Source organism: Megalobrama amblycephala, linkage group LG21 (assembly GCF_018812025.1).
Source record: "Megalobrama amblycephala isolate DHTTF-2021 linkage group LG21, ASM1881202v1, whole genome shotgun sequence".
In the NCBI taxonomy this organism is placed as follows: Eukaryota; Metazoa; Chordata; class Actinopteri; order Cypriniformes; family Xenocyprididae; genus Megalobrama; species Megalobrama amblycephala.
This window is the reverse complement of record NC_063064.1, coordinates 18,250,555-18,271,170: the sequence shown is the minus strand read 5'-3', so window position 1 is coordinate 18,271,170 and position 20,616 is coordinate 18,250,555. Positions and strand designations below refer to the sequence as shown.

General features: G+C 37.3%; 1 protein-coding gene across 1 annotated transcript in view; it reads right to left on the bottom strand.

The window, feature by feature from the left end:
* The window catches only part of barx1 (BARX homeobox 1), an 81,674-nt gene extending 63,248 nt beyond the window's left edge, over positions 1-18,426 (bottom strand). Inside the window, exons 1-2 of the mRNA XM_048172450.1 lie at positions 18,307-18,426; positions 16,296-16,460 (exon numbers count right to left, since the gene is read on the bottom strand). The gene's annotated coding sequence lies outside the window, so the exon portion shown is untranslated. The remainder of the gene's footprint in view (positions 1-16,295; positions 16,461-18,306) is intronic.
* Between the last annotated feature and the right edge of the window lie 2,190 nt (positions 18,427-20,616).

The following is a 20,616-nucleotide window of genomic DNA, read 5'->3' as shown; positions in this document are numbered from 1 at the left end:
ACTGAATTACAAGTGTGAACGCACCCTTAAAAAAATCTAGATTTCAGAAATCGGGAGTACCTGGGTTGGCAGAAAGTCAGGATGAGGGGTTAGTAGGGTTGAAAACCCCATGTTTCCATAGAAAACAGATAAAGAGAAGTCAAGAAAGTACAGAAAATAATAGATGGGTAAACTAGATATTTACATTTTTTGAATAAAACATCAACCATGCAGATGTTACCGCAATGACGGTAGGGTGTTGTGGTTCTTTTCAGGGTGTGGTTATGTGGGTACTAAAGTGTCTTGAGGTAGCAGTCATTTTCATAGTACAAATTGTGCGGGACAAATCCATCATCCTAACTTGGACCATTAGTAGTGTTCTTGGCTTAGCAACATAATAATTATTGTCAAAATAGACTCTTTTTGTCTAAACTAAGACTACATGAATGGGGAAAATATATTTACTGCAAATTTCAAAGCAATTCAAGTTCCTACATACTGAATGTCGGAAATACATCACATTACAGACGTTAAACAATGCGACTGCCATTTAAATTTGTCTGTAATGAGAGAAGCAGTTTGCAAGATAGTGAATGTTTTTGAATGTGTGAGGGCGGCAGGTATTTGAGTGTAATGAGAGGGGGGATGACAGTGTTTGACAGGCCTGCTTAATATCTATATTCAGGAAGTTCAACACCTGGTTTATGTCATTCATTTTCAGCACGCTGTCCACATTGGCTCTGCCCATCTTTGTGTTTGTGTGCGTATGTGTGCATATCTCCCAATTACGATGTCTTCTTCACACAGGTCCTTGTGACTAATCTCACATCAACATGCCATTACACCATCAACTTTCCATCTTTTCAGAGAGATTTTAATTGATTTAATTTCTTTAATTATAGATCATAACCTCTTACCTAATGACAGGGCAGTCTGTGTCTCTTTGAACCCAGATTACTATCACCTGACGGATGGATTATGTCTATATGCCCTGGCCTTAGGGATGCACTGCTAGACCACGTTCATTCATACACTCTTATCAGATGGTCATCTACCCATTTACATCCTGAATTTAGCAATTATTCTTAGTGCAAAGTCAAAGTGTATCTACAGGTATATAATTATATGTTGAGGAAAAGCAGTATAAAATTTTAAGGTATTTGTAGATGGGCATGTTGGCTTAGTCAGCATCACGTCTTAAAGAGAACTGATTAACTGGCTGCTCATTAGTCTTTTGCACCTCGTTCAGACAGGCAGGGACACATCTCAGTTTAAACGGTCGGATCGGTTTTCAAGTTTTTGATCAATATTTGGGAAGCAACGAATATACAAAGTTCAAAATATTGCACAATATTGTGCACAATATTCATTATATTGCAAATTATGTTACACTTACTATGTAGTGTACAGTCTGTGTTTTGGCCACAGCACATCATCTCATGTTGCTTGTATTCTTTTATGCCCCTTGTGAGTTTATCACCACACCAAGATGTCATGATAGACATGAGCGGAAGTAAAATTTCCAGTTTTCCATTCTCTCATGTCATCATACTGACACTTACATCATTGCTAGAGCAACCGAAGATGATACACCAGATACTGACTACACAAAAGGATCAGGTTTATCACTGGCAAAATGACCCTTTTAAAGTTCCAATATGAAAACCAAATTGGATTTGTGTGCAGTGTGAACATAGATATGCGTAAACAGCAGTGTCCTCATAATCGTACATGATTACAAAAACGTTCCTGAGGAAAAAAAACAGCCAAATGTTTCCATCTCTCACACACCAAAGGGATTTTCCTTTCTCTAGCACTGTACGGCCAACACCAAGTACTAATACTCCCACCACTAGCTATGATACTGATCTTCAGCTCACCCAGATTAAGACCAGCCCCTTCCGTACAACAATGTTGCCTTTATCTTTTCCATAGTGCCTGGGATATCTGAGTGTCTGTCAACAGATTCCCTTCCCCAGCCCCGATTGCAGTCAGAGTCAGACAGGCCTACAGGTCACTCGCTTTCTCAGGTGAGTCTCACCTGCTACTGAACTTTCCATTACCTCTCCCTCTCCTTCTCTTTTTCTTCACAAAGCAAACAGTGAATTCTACCTTTCCACCCTCAGGCGGTCATACTTCCACCGCCTAATATGTTTTTACATGAAGCTTTTAATCAAGGTGAGAGATTGTTCTGCCCTTGTGCTATATGAAGAGACTTATCTCTGAAGCTGCAGTTGGGAAATCATGATCCGGAATGGATTAATCAGTTTCGTGATTGTAGACTGGGAATTTAAAAAAAGTCCCCTCAATCTTTACACCAGACTTATGTACATGTAGTTTTGGTTGGATGTCGAAAACTTCCACCAATCACGTTTATCGGTATGAAACTATTTCACTTGATGGCTGCCATTTCTCAAACATGCTCTGACTCAGGCTTTGGATTTGCCTTGGGGTGATGAACTGTGACTTCTGCCTCTTTCATTCAGCTTTCATGTGGATTAATCAATGGAAAAACCCCCTGTGAACAACTGTCTTTCAAATATCCTGACCTATTTTTCTATTTCTACTTTAAGTTATCATGATGAGTTAACATTCAGGTACTAGCCTGTTAAGTAGGGATGTGCAACTATACATTTTTAATAATATAACAACATATTTTTCGTAATGTGCACAAGACACATTATTAAGACATAAGACATGTTCTTCTTTAAAAACAGTTGGTATGTAAATAAATGGAACAGAATACAATAACTTTAATATGATTGTTATGAACTTAAAGGGTTAGTTCACCCAAAAATGAAAATTCTGTCATTAATTACTCACCCTCATGTCGATCCACACCCGTAAGACCTTCGTTCATCTTCGGAACACAAATTAAAGCCGAGTTCGGACTGCACAATTTTAGCCCCGATTTTGGCTCGCCGACAGGTTTTGAGAAATCGCAGACAAATGCCCCAAATCACAGGCAAATCGGTGCTCTTTCACGCGAGTGACAATCATGCAGTGTGAATGAGCAAAGACGCGATCTGAGAGAATCACAGATGAGTCGCCGACGCCCGTGAGATATCTGGCATGCTAAATATCTGGACCTGTCGGCGATTCAAAATCCTGCTGTGTGAAAAGTGTTCTGACTGAAAACTACATCGGCGATGACCGACAGCCAATGAGAGATCAAGATACAGAGCAGCGGTGAGTTTGGGGTGGAGTTATAGACCACTATCGTTGCAGAACACACAATCCTTGTTCCTCGTGTCTCACCAACCATTTCCTCCTCGATATTCTTCTTTTCTTTTTCTTGTTTTTGCTGCAAATCAGCGCACAGGCAATTCGTATCGCAAGCTTCTTGAGGGCTACCACATGTGTTTGGTTGTGAAACATAGTTTGCGCGCCAGACAGAGTTGTCGGCGATTCTTCCTATTGTAAAGTCATGCAGTGTGAAACCTTCTGTCGCCGATCCATCGTGCAGTGTGAACAGCAGCGACTGAATGCTGGCCAAGATAGTCACGCAGTGTGAAAAGAACAGTGACCCGACTACTTTGAAAATCGTGCAGTCTGAACTCGGCTTAAGATATTTTTGATAAAATTCGATGGCTCAGTGAGGCCTCCATTGACAGCAAATTAATTAACACCTTCAAAATAATGACTTTATTCAACAATATCTAGTGATGGGTGATTTCAAAACACTATTTCATGAAGCTTCGAAGCTTTATGAAGCTTTTGTTTTGAATCAGTGGTTTGGAGCTTGTATCAAACTGCTAAAGTCACGTGATGTCAGTAAATGAGGCTTTGTTACGTCATAAGTGTTTCGAAACATTTAGATATTCCAATGGTTCACGTGACTTTGGCAGTTTGATACACGCTCCGAACAAATGATTCGAAACAAAAGATTCGTAAAGCTTCAAAGCTTCATGAATCAGTGTTTTGAAATCACCCATCACTAGATATTGTTGAATAAAGTCGTTATTTTGGCGCACAGAAAGTATTCTCGTCGCTTCATAACATTGGGGTTGAATCACTGTAGTCACATGAACTGTTTTAAATACGTCTTTAATAGCTTTCTGGGCATTGAAAGTGTTAATTGTCTTGCTGTCAATGCAGGCCTCACTGAGCCATCGGATCTTATCAAAAATATCTTACTTTATGTTCCGAAGATGAACGAAGGTCTTACGGGTGTGGAACGACATGAGGGTGAGTAATTAATGACAGAATTTTCATTTTTGGGTGAACGAACCCTTTAGAGGTGCCCTAGAATCAAAAATTTTATTTACCTCGGCATAGATGAATAACAAGAGTTCAGTACATGGAAAAGACATACGTTGAGTTTCAAACTCCATTGTTTCCTCCTTCTTATATAAATCTCATTTGTTTTAAAGACCTCCGGAAAACAGGCGAATCTCAACATAACACCGACTGTTACGTAACAGTCGGGATCATTAATATGTACGCCCCCAATATTTGCATATGCCAGCCCATGATCGAGGCATTACACAAGGGCAGCCAGTATTAACATCTGGATGTGCACAGCTGAATCATCAGACTAGGTAAGCAAGCAAGGACAATAGCGAAAAACGGCAGATGGAGCAATAATAACTGACATGATCCATGATATCATGATATTTTTAGTGATATTTGTAAATTGTCTTTCTAAATGTTTTGTTAGCATGTTGCTAATGTACTGTTAAATGTGGTTAAAGTTCCCATCGTTTATTACTGTATTCACGGAGACAAGAGAGCCATCGCTATTTTCATTTTTAAACACTTGCAGTCTGTATAATTCATAAACACAACTTCATTGTAAATCTCTCCAACAGTGTAGCATTAGCCCGTTAGCCACAGAGCATATAGCCTCAAACTCATTCAGAATCAAATGTAAACATCCAAATAAATACTATACTCACAGGAATCGATGCATGCATGCAGCATGAATGATGAACATCTTGTAAAGATGCATTTGAGGGTTATATTAGCTGTGTGAACTTTGTTTATGCACTGTATAACTGCACTTATAGTCACGAGCTCGGCAGGGCAGGGAGCGAGAGATTTAAAGGGGCCGCGCATCCTGAATCGGTGCATAGTTAATGATGTTAAATAAATAAATTTAAAAAAATCTATGGGGTATTTTGAGCTGAAACTTCACAGACACATTCAGGGGACACCTTAGACTTATATTACATCTCTTGAAAAGACGTTCTACGGCACCTTTAAAGACAACTTTTCTGCAAATTGTGCTAGATCAAACAGCTCACTAATAAAAGCACTGCTGCAAAAAAACATGTAAAAAATTTTCAAATAAATAAATAAATATTAATAAGTATTGATAATAATTTAGAACAATTACAATAGTTTATCTGGATGTTTTCTAAAAAAATTGTATATAAAAAAAATATATATCTACAGTATTTATAAAACTTACAAATAAATGATCTTATAATTTAACAAAATAACAACAGCAGTCATTCCTTCTTAAGCGGGCCTGTGAAACACTTCAAGCAAAGTCGCCAATAAAGGAACACGGTCTATGCGATTGCATAAACAGGCCAATATGTACCATAAACTGGTTCCAAATCCCTTACGTCAGGCTACAGAAGTCATATTTCTTTTATTCACTCTGCTGAATCAAGATGCATCAAAGGATATTTGCAAGCATTGTGAACACACATCAGCCACATCAAATTAGTCTCCAGTCAGACATCTCCAAAAGATGATCACACAACGCGTCATTACCTGGGAGCCAACCTGACGTGAAGCATGGAAAGGCTAATCGTTTTTGATATCTGAACACCTTTACATTCTCTGCCTCTGCACAAGATGAAAGAATGCACCTGAGTACACTTTATTGGTCAGAGGATAGGAATGAAGCCTGGAGATGAGCTAACGTGAAAACAAATTATTTCACTTCAGAGTCATTCCTAACCCTTAACTCTAAATATGGGCATTATTTGATATCTCACTACTGAAGATCATTTGACATACTGATTCAAAGGAATCCTGACCCACCTCCATATGATCAAATAACATGTTGTGCTTATTAATGAGGTATGAATTGCAAACATGGGCGGAGAGAACACATCATAGCTTACGTTAACACATCAAATAGTGATGAATGGTAGTCTAATTCTGAAAGCCGACAAGAGCAAGACTGAATACTTGTGTTTATGACTTCGGTGCCAGAGGCATGTTATTTGGAGTGAGTGTTTCTGCTTTTTACCACTGGACACTGTTGGAATTCCTCAGGTGCATTGTGCAGAAGTCTCCAGTAAAAACTGTGTGTGTGTGTGTGTGTGACCCACACATGCATACACACACATTGCATGGTGTAAAGTGGTCATGCATCCCGACAGATCTGTCACCAGCTGCTTAGAGTTTTGCTCAGTCGATGATGGCTACCACCACTGCGCTTTGTTTTCCGCCCTGCAGCCACACAGACAGGCCTGATTTCTTACAGTTACTCTCTGCACGGAAAACTCTTTGTTTACACCTGCAAACACCTACCACAGCCTCATCATTACCATCAACGGATGTATCGGTGGCATGCTGTGGGCATAAAAACTGGTCTTAATGCTCAATAAATTGCCGTAACATTCATCACCTGAGCCGCAATACTCTGCGGTGTTGATTTAACAGAGCGGTACTCTGCATTTTTCCTGGTTGGGGCACATGGCGTAAATCACCCAGCAGAAGACACGGCTTCCTCCTGTAATTGGCCGCAAGTTGTGCCTATCTGACGAGACGTGTTGCAGCACAGGCTGTAACCCGAGGAAGATTCCATCTTAAAGGAGAAAAATGCCTTTTATAATAGCAAATGCTTGGAATCGGCTCTGTACAGAAGTTTAAACTTCTACTCGCAAAAGAACTTTTCATGTTTATACTCTCTTTTTGTGAATGTTATCTCTTAATTGTCAATTGTTTTAAATATTATTTTTTTACTTTTTATAATTTACATTGTTTCATATACATTACCATTCACAAGTGTGGGGTCAGTAAGAATTAAAAAAAATAAATGAATACTTTTATTCAGCAAAATTGATCAAAATGTGACAGCAAAGACATTTATAATGTTTCAAAGACAAATATTATAGTAAATATTATAAAAAATTCTATTTTTTCTATTAATCAATTCATCCTGAAAAAATTTTATCACGGCTTTCTGAAAAAAGTACATTGATTGAAAACAAACATTGATAATAATAATAATAATAAATGTTTCTTGAGCACCAAATCAGCATATTAGAATGATTTCGAAAGGATATACATAAATTATATTTTATATAAATATTTTTTATTTCTACTTAGTTTTTTACTAAATATAGATTTAAATGAAAAAAAAATAAAAAATAATTAAATTCTTATTTAGTAAATAATTACGTGATGGGAGTGTATAATATGTGAAATATTGATGATGCGTCTATCAATTCAAATGCTAATTTAATGCATTCTCGATTTACAATAATTATAATTTTACCGTCTGATGAACCCGTGAATGAAACTCAGATATAATTTGTAATTTGAAGTGTCTCACAGAAAAGTCAAGTCTGATGCCTGTAATCATAACTCTATGTATCCACTGGAATGACCGACTCATTTTTCAGACCACAACAAACACATGAAACGCACTCCTGTGTTTGCCCGGGGTCTGACAGTGGGCTTTGATTGAGAGTTGGGGGTAATGTAGCAGCCAGTCTGAGCCTCTGAGAACCGTGACACTAAAACAGCCGCAGACTGTGCGCCACACAGAGAGACAGCAGCAGCATCCGTCATCACCACCATTACCCTTTGTTGTAGCCAGTCAGGTGCTGAAAGTCTGGGTTAAAGAGCATTCACCAGAGGTAGTTCTCTTCCCTTCTCCGGTTTCCTTAATCCCCAAATTAATTCCCTTTTATAGAGGCTCCGTAAAGTGAAGGATATTTTTGTATCAATTACAAAGCAGTCTGTTTTACTTAAACAATCACAGAGCATTGACCTTGAGATGGGAACAAATTTTAGGCAAAGTCAGTCTGCAGGGAGATGGATTTCATGAAAGCTTCAATGGCTATGTTTCCATCCAAAGTTGCCAATTTAGCATAAAATATTTGCGATTAAAGCAGTGTTTCCATCCAGTGAGTCGAAGAGAACAAAATCGTAACTTCCTGATAAACTGATGCTAAATATCACTAAGAAAAGTACCGAACCACTTTGACGACAGACTTTGCTCAGGCATTTCAGAACAACCAAAAGATGTGCAAGTTCAGTTATGCATCCCATCACGCTGTTTTTTATGCGCATCAAGGAATTTATTTAGTAAATGTGTTTCCATCGTAGTTTATGCGCATGTTTTCTTATTGAATAAAAAATGTATCGGACTCAAACGAGCGCAAAAGTTTTTATGCGTATTTTTTGAATTTATGCGCATCTTGGCATTTCCATCCATCAGTTTTGTATGCGATATCCCAAAATGCACATAAAATAGGTAGATGGAAACATAGCTATAGTGAGAATTTTTTTTTTTTTTTTTTGAGCAAAAAAAATGCTCTTTAACTGATTAGGACTAGGCCGTATAATGGTATATACTTTTTGATGGTAAAATGTGTCAACCAGCAGAATTTGCTATAAAGTGGTAGACACATATTTGCAATTATCAGTGATATCAGGCTGATATCAGGTCTGCTTTATGATAATTATACTGTTTAAATGTTTGGGATCTTTTAGATTTATTAATGTTTTTGAAAGAAATCTCTTATGCTCACCAAGACTACATTTAAAATCCATTAAAAACTGTAATATTGTGAAATACAACTTACAACTTAAAACTTAACTTTTTTACATTTGAACATTTTTTAAAATGTAATTTATTCAGGCAATCATTAATCTGAATTTTCACATGATCCGGTTGTGAAATAGTTGTGTCGCTTAATATTTTTGTGAAACCATGCTTAGTAATAAAAAGTTCTAAAGAACAACATTTATTTAAAATGTTAATCTTCTATTAGAATGAAAATGTCTATCACTTTTGATCAACGTAACGCATCCTTCCTGAATAAAGAAAAAAAAAAAAACTCAACGACCCCAAACATTATCCTAAACGGTAGTACAGTATACACAAGGAACTGAATCGCACATGCGAGTAAAACTAAGAAAAAAATCTGAAACAGTTTGAAAGAACCATCTGAATGAACTGATACACTGAAATGAATCAGACTTCCCATCACCGGTGCAGAATATTCACAATGATAACAATCATAAAATGTTATCGCACGTCGCTGAAAACGTTTGAAATACATTTATTCTTTGTACATGGACACAGTTTGCTGAACATAAAGGCTTAAGTTGTCTGCAAGCACATTAACCACAAAACATGCAAAAGGCCACCCACAAATATGTCTTTCATAACACAGTTCCCATCTCTGCTGATAAGCTCAGAGCCAAAGTAAATAAGAACTCACTTTTCCACCTGCCCAAGAACTCGAGAGTAAATAGTGCAAGTGTGCGCAAAGCAGTTGGTCAACATTTTGTCTCTGATATTCTGCTTGTAACTTAATTCTAGTTGTAACTTATAATGCTAAAGTCAAGAATGTTGTCATTTGTTGTGAATATGCAGAACTATATTTTCCAACCACATTCTAGAAAGACAATGGTAATATTTAGAGTGGTACAGTTAAGAGTGCATCAATAACTACTCTTTAAATGTTCAAATATCTACACCTCAATCATGCCGAAGGTAGATTTGTTACCCATCCAGCAAGCCGAGGGAGGTCCGTGACCTTTTATTCACTGAGAGTTTTATGATCTGTAAGGTTCAGCTCCCTGGAATGTTTTGATTTAGCACTTGTAATTTCATTATCAAAGGTCACATCAAAAAATTGAAGCTTTATTAGCTCTACCCAAAATCCCTTCATCATTCAAACCTCCCTAATTATACCTGCACTGACTAGCTCTCAGTTTCTCTCTGTGAAAGATGAGTCATCTCACACCAGACAGAGTATCTTTCCCTGATGTTATGATGACTATTACATGAAATGAATACTTGAGCTCCCGTGGCTTATTTAGTAAACAGAAGAGCGCAGATGCCTGCCACTCAGGTTAAAAGAGGAAAAAATCCTCAAGCTTCTCTCTTCAAGGGGAGCAGAAGCGGAGTGTCTTAGGGCTGTGTCGAAAGACATCTGATGGAACGGAAGCATTGGCAGGCTTTGTTGGCTGGTCAGGTGGCACCCCATCATTCCACTCTGCAATGACCCCTAACGCAATAACCTTGACTTAGACTTGGACTGCTAATTTTTTTTTTTTTTTTTTGGTCTGGTTTCGAAGCATTAGAATCACTATATGCAATGGTCCTGAAAAAGGATTTTGGCACTTAAAATTGTATGAATGTTATTAATCAAATCAAGTGGCATCTGCAAATAAATGTGCTTTTCTCAGAACATTATTTTTGAACTTTTAACAAACTGGTCCCAAGGTCATTTTAGTTGAAATGAAGTCAAGTTCATCAGTGCAGTTCATCACATTAACAGTGTCAAATACCAAAAAGTTTTAATTTTGAATAGTATATTTATTACATTATCATCTAAAATGTGAATGTTTTGCTTTTAAAGTGTGCTTGTGCTATCTTTCATTAAAATAAATGGCACTTTAGTTTGATATGTTATCTAATGCAATGATATTCATACATTTTTAAATGTGGATTAAGTGTCAAGATACTTTTTGGGGACACTTATAATCGGACAGCTTGCCACATTGCAGAAAGCTGTATCTTTTTATATTTTCGATGGAAAATATTCGGTAGTAAATAAGGCAGATTCCTAGAAATGCTGGATGACTATGCAACTACAATGAAACACTGGTGGAATTCCTTGTCAAAGTGTGAAGTGTGCAACCACTTTCCTCTGCACAAAGCACTGTTTTTGGAGAGGAAAATTCAGAAGATTGATGATCCCTGGCTGATATTCATCTCCCACATTTTGGCTGTGGTTCAAAAGCACAAATACCATGGAAACTGCTGGCTCAATGATCCTCATGTTGATTTCGAACACACCGGCTGTGCAGTACGTGGATGGTACAGTGCTTCACGCGTAGTAAACACACTGAGGAGTTACATCCTGGGAGGCAAGATGGACCCCAATCAAAACATTCAGCATTTCTTAGAAGAACACTGAAAAAATACCTCAGACCATGTGTATAAATAACAGGCTAATAAAATATTTTTGTTTTGTCTGTTTTTTTTTTATAACAAAACAACCTATTACATTTTATAAAACTGATAGTACTGACTCTAATTTCTGCTACACTGCTCCTGCTAAGCAAATATGAGGATCTGTTCAGCTTATTTACAATAACATATATAAGGAAACAAGCTGTTGCAAGAAAATTAGAGAAGACTCTTAACAGATCTCTCCAGGTGGAGCTGGGGAGGAGGAGGGTAAAACAAGAGTTTCATATCGAGCTGCAGAACGATCGCCGGCTAGGGAACGGTAATAAATGGTTACATGGATTAGGAAGTACGTCGTATTGGCTACTGCAACAGCTTTAAGAGAAACTAATGGTGCTTGCATAGGTGTTTCATGAGCAAAAGATAACGGAGCTAAGTTATCATACACATATGCAACACATGCCCCTGAAAACATTTTAACATTCTCATTACTCAATAATTAATTATACTTGTTTTTTATTGCTTTAGTAGTGCAGAAATGAAATTGGAAAGGCTATGATTTGCTGTGACACTAAGTGTACAAAATAATTTGATTGATAATAAACATTGCATTAAAGGGTTAATTCACCCAAAAAGAAAATTTCTGTCATTAATTGCTCACCTTCATTTTGTTCCAAACCCACAAGACCTTCATTCATCTTTGGAACACAAATTAAGATATTTTTGATAAAATCTGAGTGTTTTTTTATCTCCCATAGAACAAAAATAACGACTTTAAAGGTTCAGAGCGCGTATCAAACTGTGCGTCACGTGAACTATTGAAGTTTCAAAATACTTACGACGTAACGAAGCCTCATTTACTGAAATCATGTGATTTTTGGCACTCTGAACCACTGATTCGAAACAAAAAATTCACAAAGCTTTGAAGCTTCATGAAGCAGTGTTTTGAATTCACCCATCACTAGATATTGTGTAATAAAGTCGCTATTTTGTTATTCTCGTCGCTTTATAATATTATGGTTGAACCACCGTAGTCACATGAACTATTTTAATTAAGTTTTTAGTAGCTTTCTGGGCATTGAAAAAGGAAGTGTTATTGCAGGCGATGCAGGCCTCACTTACCCCTTTTCCACCAAGGCAGTTTGAGTGCTGGTTCGGAGCCAGAGCCTAGTTTCAAATCAGTTCTTTGTCTTTCGACACACAAAGCACCAGCTCCGAACCAGGAAAAGTGGTTCGTAAGTAGCACCAAAACGTTGCTGGGCTAGAAGTAAGAACCGCTTGCGTCAGGGGCTAGGGGCGGGGTTACCGTGACCAACAAGAAACTTGTGACCGCCATTTTTGAAATTGCAGCTAATCGAGCTAATAGCAGCTCGATTGTAATTACGGCGAGTCGTGTTTGGATGCCGATGTAGGTTCACAAAGCTATGAGCATCAACGGTAGTGAAACATCCGCGATTGTTGATAGGAGGCTTGTTCGAGATGCATCGGAGCAGTGCGGACCGATTCGGCGGGTGCCGCGGATCCGCGGGAGCGTTTGTAGAGCATACGACTCCTTGTGCTTTTGGATCGTTCTCGTGGAGCTTTGATGTCATGCGCCGATCGCTATGCGAGAAGCCGATGCATCTCGAACAAGCTTGGTGTGTTTGTGTTTGGCGCTGTGGCGCTAGCTTTGCTGTGAAATATGAGACGTATACAGAGACGCAAGACCTGGCTCTGTGGTGGCTCTCTAGCCTGTGGAAAGGCAAACTGGTTCTTAGAAGGCTCGTCAGTTGAACCAACTCCGAACTGGCACTAGCACTAGCTCTGAACTAGCACCCGGTTCGTCCTGGTGGAAAGGGGGTAACTGAGCCATTGGATTTTATCAAAAATATCTTAATTTGTGTTCCGAAGATGAACGAAGGTCTTACGGGTGTAGAACGACATGAGGGTGAGTAATTAATGACATAATTTTCATTTTTGGGTGAATTAACCCTTTAAGGTTAAACCACTGTAGTCACGTTGACTATTTTAATGATGTCTTTACTACTTTTCTGGGTCTTGAATGTGGTAATTTCGTTGCTTTCTATGTGAAATTAAAACAAACTCTCAGATTTCATCAAAAATAATTTGTGTTATGAAGTTAAACAAAGGTCTTATGGGTTTGGAACGACATGAAGGTGAGTACTTAATGACAGAAATGTCATTTTTGGGTGAACTAACCCTTTAAAATAAACACTAATGCACAATCTCTAAGTCAAAACTACCTCAAGCAAGTCCACTGAAGGCCTGTCCTGCTGTCTGTCACAGTGGTAGTTTTTACACACACAATGCTGTCTTTCAGGCACAGCCAACTTAGTCATTTCGAGGTGGGCAGCAACTGAGTAGTCTAAGGTTTAAACTGCAACCATTAGTGGTTTCTGGGCCAGGCCTATATTGGAGAGAGAAAGAAACCCAATCTGAACCATTAGCCTGAGTAAAAGCCTTTCAAAATACATTCCGATCCGTGCACAATGAGCATGTGACACTGCGATACATTCACATCTTTGAGGTTTCATTAAACAATTTGCTTGCAATTGGCTGTGTTACTTGAGCTCACAGAAGCTGAATGATCACCCTCAATGGTTTGTGTGCAGGGTGTAAAATGCATCTCAATGCGATGTTGAATAAAATCATGTAAGGATTTGACTGAATGACTGGATAACCACACCGTCTTTAAACAGATACAGTGCTGAGCGGAGTAAGCCATGCACAACAAGAGATAAATGAAATTAGCCAAACAACAATCTCAGAGAAAACAAGAATTGTATAACAACTTCTACCAGACATTTATCTCAGCAATCAATTTTATGTATGTCTGGCAGGTTCACTTTACAAAGAACATTTGTCTGCTTGGCAGGAGCAAACTTTCTTGGTGAATTAGTTTATGTAAGCAGAGCATTGGACTATAATGCTTTGAGACTGACAAGGCCATGAACGTATTTCAGCTTGAAATCTCTTAAATCCTTCAGGGTCGTACTCATTTTCATAATTATATAACATGTTGTTCAGCATCCTCTTCGCAAACAACTGTGTTATGATCTCACAATTATTACAATTGGTTAAAGGTGCCCTAGATTCAAAAATTTAATTTACCTTGGCATAATTGAATAACAAGAGTTCAGTACATGGAAAAGACATACAGTGAGTCTCAAACTCCATTATTTCCTCCTTCTTATATAAATCTCATTTGTTTAAACGACCTCCGAGGAACAGGCGAATCTCAACATATGCCAGCCCATGATCGAGGCATTACACAAGGGCAGCCAGTATTAACGTCTGGATGTGCACAGCTGAATCATCAGACTAGGTAAGCAAGCAAGGACAACAGCGAAAAATGGCAGATGGAGCAATAATAACTGACATGATCCATGATATCATGATATTTTTAGTGATATTTGTAAATTGTCTTTCTAAATGTTTCGTTAGCATGTTGCTAATGTACTGTTAAATGTGGTTAAAGTTACCATCGTTTATTACTGTATTCACAGAGACAAGAGAGCCGTTATTTTCATTTTTAAACACTTGCAGTCTGTGTAATGCATAAACACAACTTCATTCTTTATAAATCTCTCCAACAGTGTGTAATGTTAGCTTTAGCCACGCAGCACTATCAAACTCATTCAGAATCAAATGTAAACATCCAAATAAATACTATACTTACGATTAGATTAGACATGTTGCATGACGAACACTTTGTAAAGATCCATTTTGAGGGTTATATTAGCTGTGTGAACTTTGTTTATGATGTTTAAGGCAAGCGTGAGCTCTTGAGGCGTGGAGCACGAGATTTAAAGGGGCCATGTACCCTGAATCGGCGCATTTATAATGATAGGCAGTTAAAAAAATTAATTAAAAAAAAGCCATGGGGTATTTTGAGCTGAAACTTCACAGACACATTCAGGGGACACTTAAGACTTATATTACATCTTTTGAAAACATGTTCTTCGGCACCTTTAAGTAAACATTATGCACTGTCTAATGGAAGGTGTGCAGAGTCTTTTAAAATGAAATTTTTGTCATCATTTACTCACCATCATGTTGTTCCAAACCTGTAAGAGTTTCTCTCTTCAGTTGAACACAAAAGAAGATATTTTAAAGAATGTCAGTACAAACGGTAGCCATCAAACGGTAGCCACTGACTTCCATAGTAGGAAAAAAAAATACTATGGAAGTCAAAGGCTTCCGTCAACTGTCTGGTTGGCACAAAAGTTTTCTTGAAAGCACATAACATGCCTTGGGCAAGCATTTCGCAAAAGCCTTCACAGAACAATAAACAATATGGGTTTAAAATGCAAAACACAGACGAGTGTATCTGTTTTGCTGATGGAAATTCCCGTAGTGGTTTGGTGAACTCTCGTTAATGTATCACCTGCAAATGAAGGCACTAATCAGGGTATTTAAAAAAACGTCTTAGGGGTTTTCACACAAAGCTGAATAAAGACTGCACCAAACCACTTTCATTAGTCATCATCATTAAGGAAAATTCAAGATGACACAACCTTTAAAAAAATCAAGGGTTATTCACAGGGTTAAAAATATCATCATGCAGTCACCCTCATGCTATTCCAAACCAAAAAGAAGATATTTTGAAAAATGTGTTTTTGTCCATACGGGGTCCAATTTTGTTTAGACTCCAACGATCTTGTAAAGTATGTTTGGATCACCATGAGGGTCTGTTTTCAGTTTTTAATTTTAGATGCTTAGTATCATGATGAAACATGTTCTTCTGTGACTTGCAAAATTTATGCTCCGCTTTCTGGATGAGCTCCAGTTAATTGCCACATACATAAATTAAACACGTACACACACAATACAGTACATAAGATAAAGCCCTATAGAATGTAATGTGTGTTATGCTTTTATGCGACTATGCACGTTAGGAATTCTTTTGACATTACATGTCAAAACACAGAGCACAGTTTGGTAGCAAACCTAGATTTCATCTTTAAAACATTTCGAGCCTTTAAAAAAAGAAAGAAATTGGTGAGAAACACAGATCTTAATATTATATTAAAAAAATCCCAATAGTTTGCAAATGATTTTCATTATTCTGATCTCCACAGCTGATATACATGCCAAAACATGAATGAGTGCCTCGCTACTGTAATGCATCAGTGAAGCTTTGCCATCTTTTTCAAAAAATGCCCAGGAGAGAATTGCTTGTCTTGGTGTTGCTTACCTGACAAAAGCAACTCTAAGGTGTGATGGGATCTTGCACGACCGGCGTGGATGAATGAGCTTGCGGACTGACAGACTGCGTAAGCCAGAATTCTGTCGGCTTGCATCTTAATCCACAGGTTGCCGCTTCTCTAAACATCACGGAAGAGCAATTTTTCTCCAGCCTCTGGGGAACCGCAAAGACAACAAGGGTTAATCAAGAGCTCATCGCTAATTAATACAATTCAACACATTTCAACAAGGAAATTTCTCAACGAACAAACTAAAAAGCTTGTTCAAATGCAGGCCACGTCTTGCCTTTCATATGTAGTGACATTTTCACTCCTGACATTTTTCTTATAATATAGTGTGTGATGACAAATGACATCAACACATTACATCAGTACTGAATACAACGATAACTCAAAGACGCAAAACCAAACTGTCCCACACATCCAACAAAGAACACAGTCCCTGTGTCTCAAAACATCTCAGGCCTTTAAGTGGAGATAAGAGAGCATGAATGAAAGTGTTTGTACTCGGGCAGCGTAGGCCATTGACTGGGCGAGATGAGAATCAGACGTGCTCACCCTTCCCCTTATCAGAGCCCTCAAGGCGAACAGATCGGGTCGATAGGGAGGGTGCACAGCCCTTACGCTCCACAATGCCAGAGATTGCACAAGACATAAGTGCAGTTGCAAGGACCAAATGCAAAAGGCACAGTCTCATGTAGCCACATTCCCTGTGTTTTCTGAGGTGAGACAGTTGGAACAATGCATCTCCAGTCATTTAGGTGGTGCGTAATAAACTTACGTACAATAAACAGATTTCCTAAAAGTGTGAATCACAGTGGTGATCTGAAATTTGCAGTATACTAAAGAAGCCGATGAAGGTCTAGGAAAATTATATGTGTACATAAGATCCGGTGGCACAGAATTTAAAGAAATTGTTACTTTTGTGATAGTCTCTCTCTCTCTCTCATTTTTTTTTTTTTTTTTTTTTTTACAAGAGAAACATTCTTGACATCAGCAGTGCTCCTGATATCCAAATATAGTCCATGGCAGGTCAGTGCCTGGACATCGTCCTGGGCACGTTCAGCGGCACCACTCCTAACAGGTGGTGTATTTTCCATGGCCTGCTTTGGAACACCATCAGCGCAAGTTCCTGGGAACAACCCAATTTACGGAAAATAACAAAACCACTTCTCTCAGGGGACGTCCTCCAGCTTCCGACCTTTTCCACAGAGATCTAAAAGGATGAGCCCAAGCGTCACATACAACATTGCTCATACATTTACAAGAAAAGGCAGAGCATGTTACAGTCAGTGTTTCTTCTTCTGACGCTTGTTATTTTGTTAAAACAAACATATATAATTGTATATTGCTAGGTTTTGCTGTTATATCATCATCATCTTTATAAATACTGAAATAAACGTAAATCATTTCAGCATTTATTGTGTGAACATGATATTATTATAGCATTGTATAAATTAATACAATTGTTTTTTGCCAAATTATGCAAAATATACATAAAAGTAGGTCTATATATTTAAAATTTGGATTAAACTATGAAATTTACCTTAGCAAGACAAATTAGTCAGCAACTTCGTTTAAAAAATGTTTAAAATATAACTTTCTCCACAGAATAATAGTAAACACACACAACACATAATTTGAGATGTGGTGGAAACTTGAATTTCAAGGGGGTTATTTATGAATATCCATTGTTGGACATTTGTTAGTGGACAAAAAATAAACTAGTGAGTGTGTGAAAAGTGTGTTTTAAAAGAGTTTATTTTCTAAAAGACCACAGGATCAAAACTGCCCGTAGTTAAAGAAACACACCGCGAAATATTGCCGCCCTTTCTGCTCCACGCATGCGCAAAAAGGCTTACCCGTTAGAAAAGACAGTGATGGTAAGCATTAACGTTGGCCTGATATGAAATACCACTTGAATTACTATTAATGTACATGAAACTGCAGTGAACCAGAATTATGATGATCATAATGGACTGGTAATTCCAGTTGCCTTACCTGCTTTTATTTAAGGTGATACGGTGATCTTGAATCTCTCAAATTTGAAGTTCACATAGGGATGTAGTTTGCTTTGCCAGCTTCTCTTAGTGCTCTCGGTATTGGTGGAGCTCCCTCTAGTGGCCAAGAGTATATTAGCATGTATTCATATAAAAGTGCAGGAGACACAATGAATCCTTTTATTATCCAGGAATGTAGGCTACTGTTTTATTATAGATGACTTATTATTAATCCTGATGTTATTATAGTTACTATTATTTTTTTAATGTCTTATACTACATTATTTTTTAATGATTCATTTTATTTTATTTTATTTTATTTTATTTTATTTTATTTCATTTTACACCAAACAAGCAAGGAGTGATTATCATACAGTATGAAGTCACCAGGAACATTCCTGTCATACGACAGTCTGCTGTGGTTCTGCTTTCTCAAATGTTTCTACCCATGCTAACAAACACACATCTTATCGCACAGGGTAGCATTTCCCAAAAGCATCGTAAGCCTAAGTTGATCGTAGCTCCATTGGTTTCAAAAGAGCTACGATCAACTTAAGCTTACGATGCTTTTGGGAAACGCAGCCCAGATGGGGGACGGCACATGACATATGAATATACACACACCCATCAATCAAACTGACACGTTATGGTTGAAAACATTTTCATTATAGCATGAAGAAAACAAACAAGCATGACACTGTTTGAGTTCTGCCACTGATGTGTTTGTTCATAAATCACTGCCTGATAATCACATACAGATATGATGATGCATGGATGCTGACAGATGCAACAATAAAATATTTATTGAATAATTGCATAGGGATCAGAAATCACTCGGATTAAAGATACTCATGGATTTGATTGTGAGGTATGCTCATAGACAAAGCAAATCAATTTCAGAGCTCTCAAGTACAAATAAAGACTTCTAAACAAAGCCGGTAAGACATTTCTCTTCTCTTCTTGACATTATGGATATAAAAATTGTAAACTGCAGTATCATTTTGTTTCATGCCTCTATTTGAATGCACAAACCATTTATTACTGAAAGAAGAGTGCTGACACATTATTTACATTAATATTTGTGTGACAGATTTAAATGGATGAGTCTGTGATGATATAAATAAGCCCATGAATTTATTTAGCTTGGACAGCGTCCAAGAACACGCACCTTTACCGTTCATGCTTCATACTTACAATTATTTCACTGAATAGGGATCAAAGGAAGTCATGCTGAACCTTTGTTTGCATCACTTCTGCAGTTTAAAAGCCCTTCTTAGTTCCTCTTGGGCATTATGCTTAGCACAAGCTCATTAATAAAACTATATTAAGTGCACAGAGAAAGCAATCAAATCAAACATATTAAAAAAGTAAAAACCGAAGAGCTTTTGTTTGCCTTTCTATACCTCAGATAAAGAAATCGGTTTCAAATACCTGTTTTGTTTTGTTTTTCTCAGAGTTGGGCCAAAAACACAATTCTCTGTATTATTAAATGTGCATACAAATTGCAATTACTGAAGCCGACAAAGGATGTTGTTTTATTTGTCCAATGAATTCTCTATGTCAAAGAAGTTAAATAATACTATATAATACTAATATATATATTAGTCCTTGCATTAAAAAGAGATCTTTGAAACCAATGAGCACTCTCTATCATTATTATTTGGTTGTACTTTGACACTAATGAAAGAACTCAATTATTTTGAGTTGATGAATTTTTAAAATAGGACATATTAGAGTAATATGGAGCAATTTTTTTGCACCTTTAACTACAATTTAATATTATTTCACCCCCACTCTTCAGACCAAATACAATTATACTTCTATGTGCTATAATTATAAGTGATGCACTCACTCAAGGATGCATTGAGCTTTCAGATGGGAGTGAGAAACTATTTTTCTCACGTAATAAAAGATGGAATAGTTGAGAGAACGGGAATGGAATGTGGGTATAATGAAGATCTATCAAACATGGAAAAAGATCATCATTATTCACAGGAGTCTCTGTGCATAGAAAAACATTAGATATGAAAGGAAAATTGTTGAGATGATTTGCTATCGGAAAACATTTTGAGATGCATTCCATAAAGCTCTTGTCCTTATTAAATATTATAAAAGTACTAATGTTCGCCTGTTATTGTTATTTTTTCCCTCTCTCATGGTGCCTACTGAAAAATTAAAACATATATTTATTTAAATATACATTTAAATGTCATCTGCATTGTTTACTTATGGGAATCATTGAAATAAATAGATATGTTTGCAGAGAAAAAAATGTTATAATAAAACTTTATTCAAAGAAAATAAATAAAAA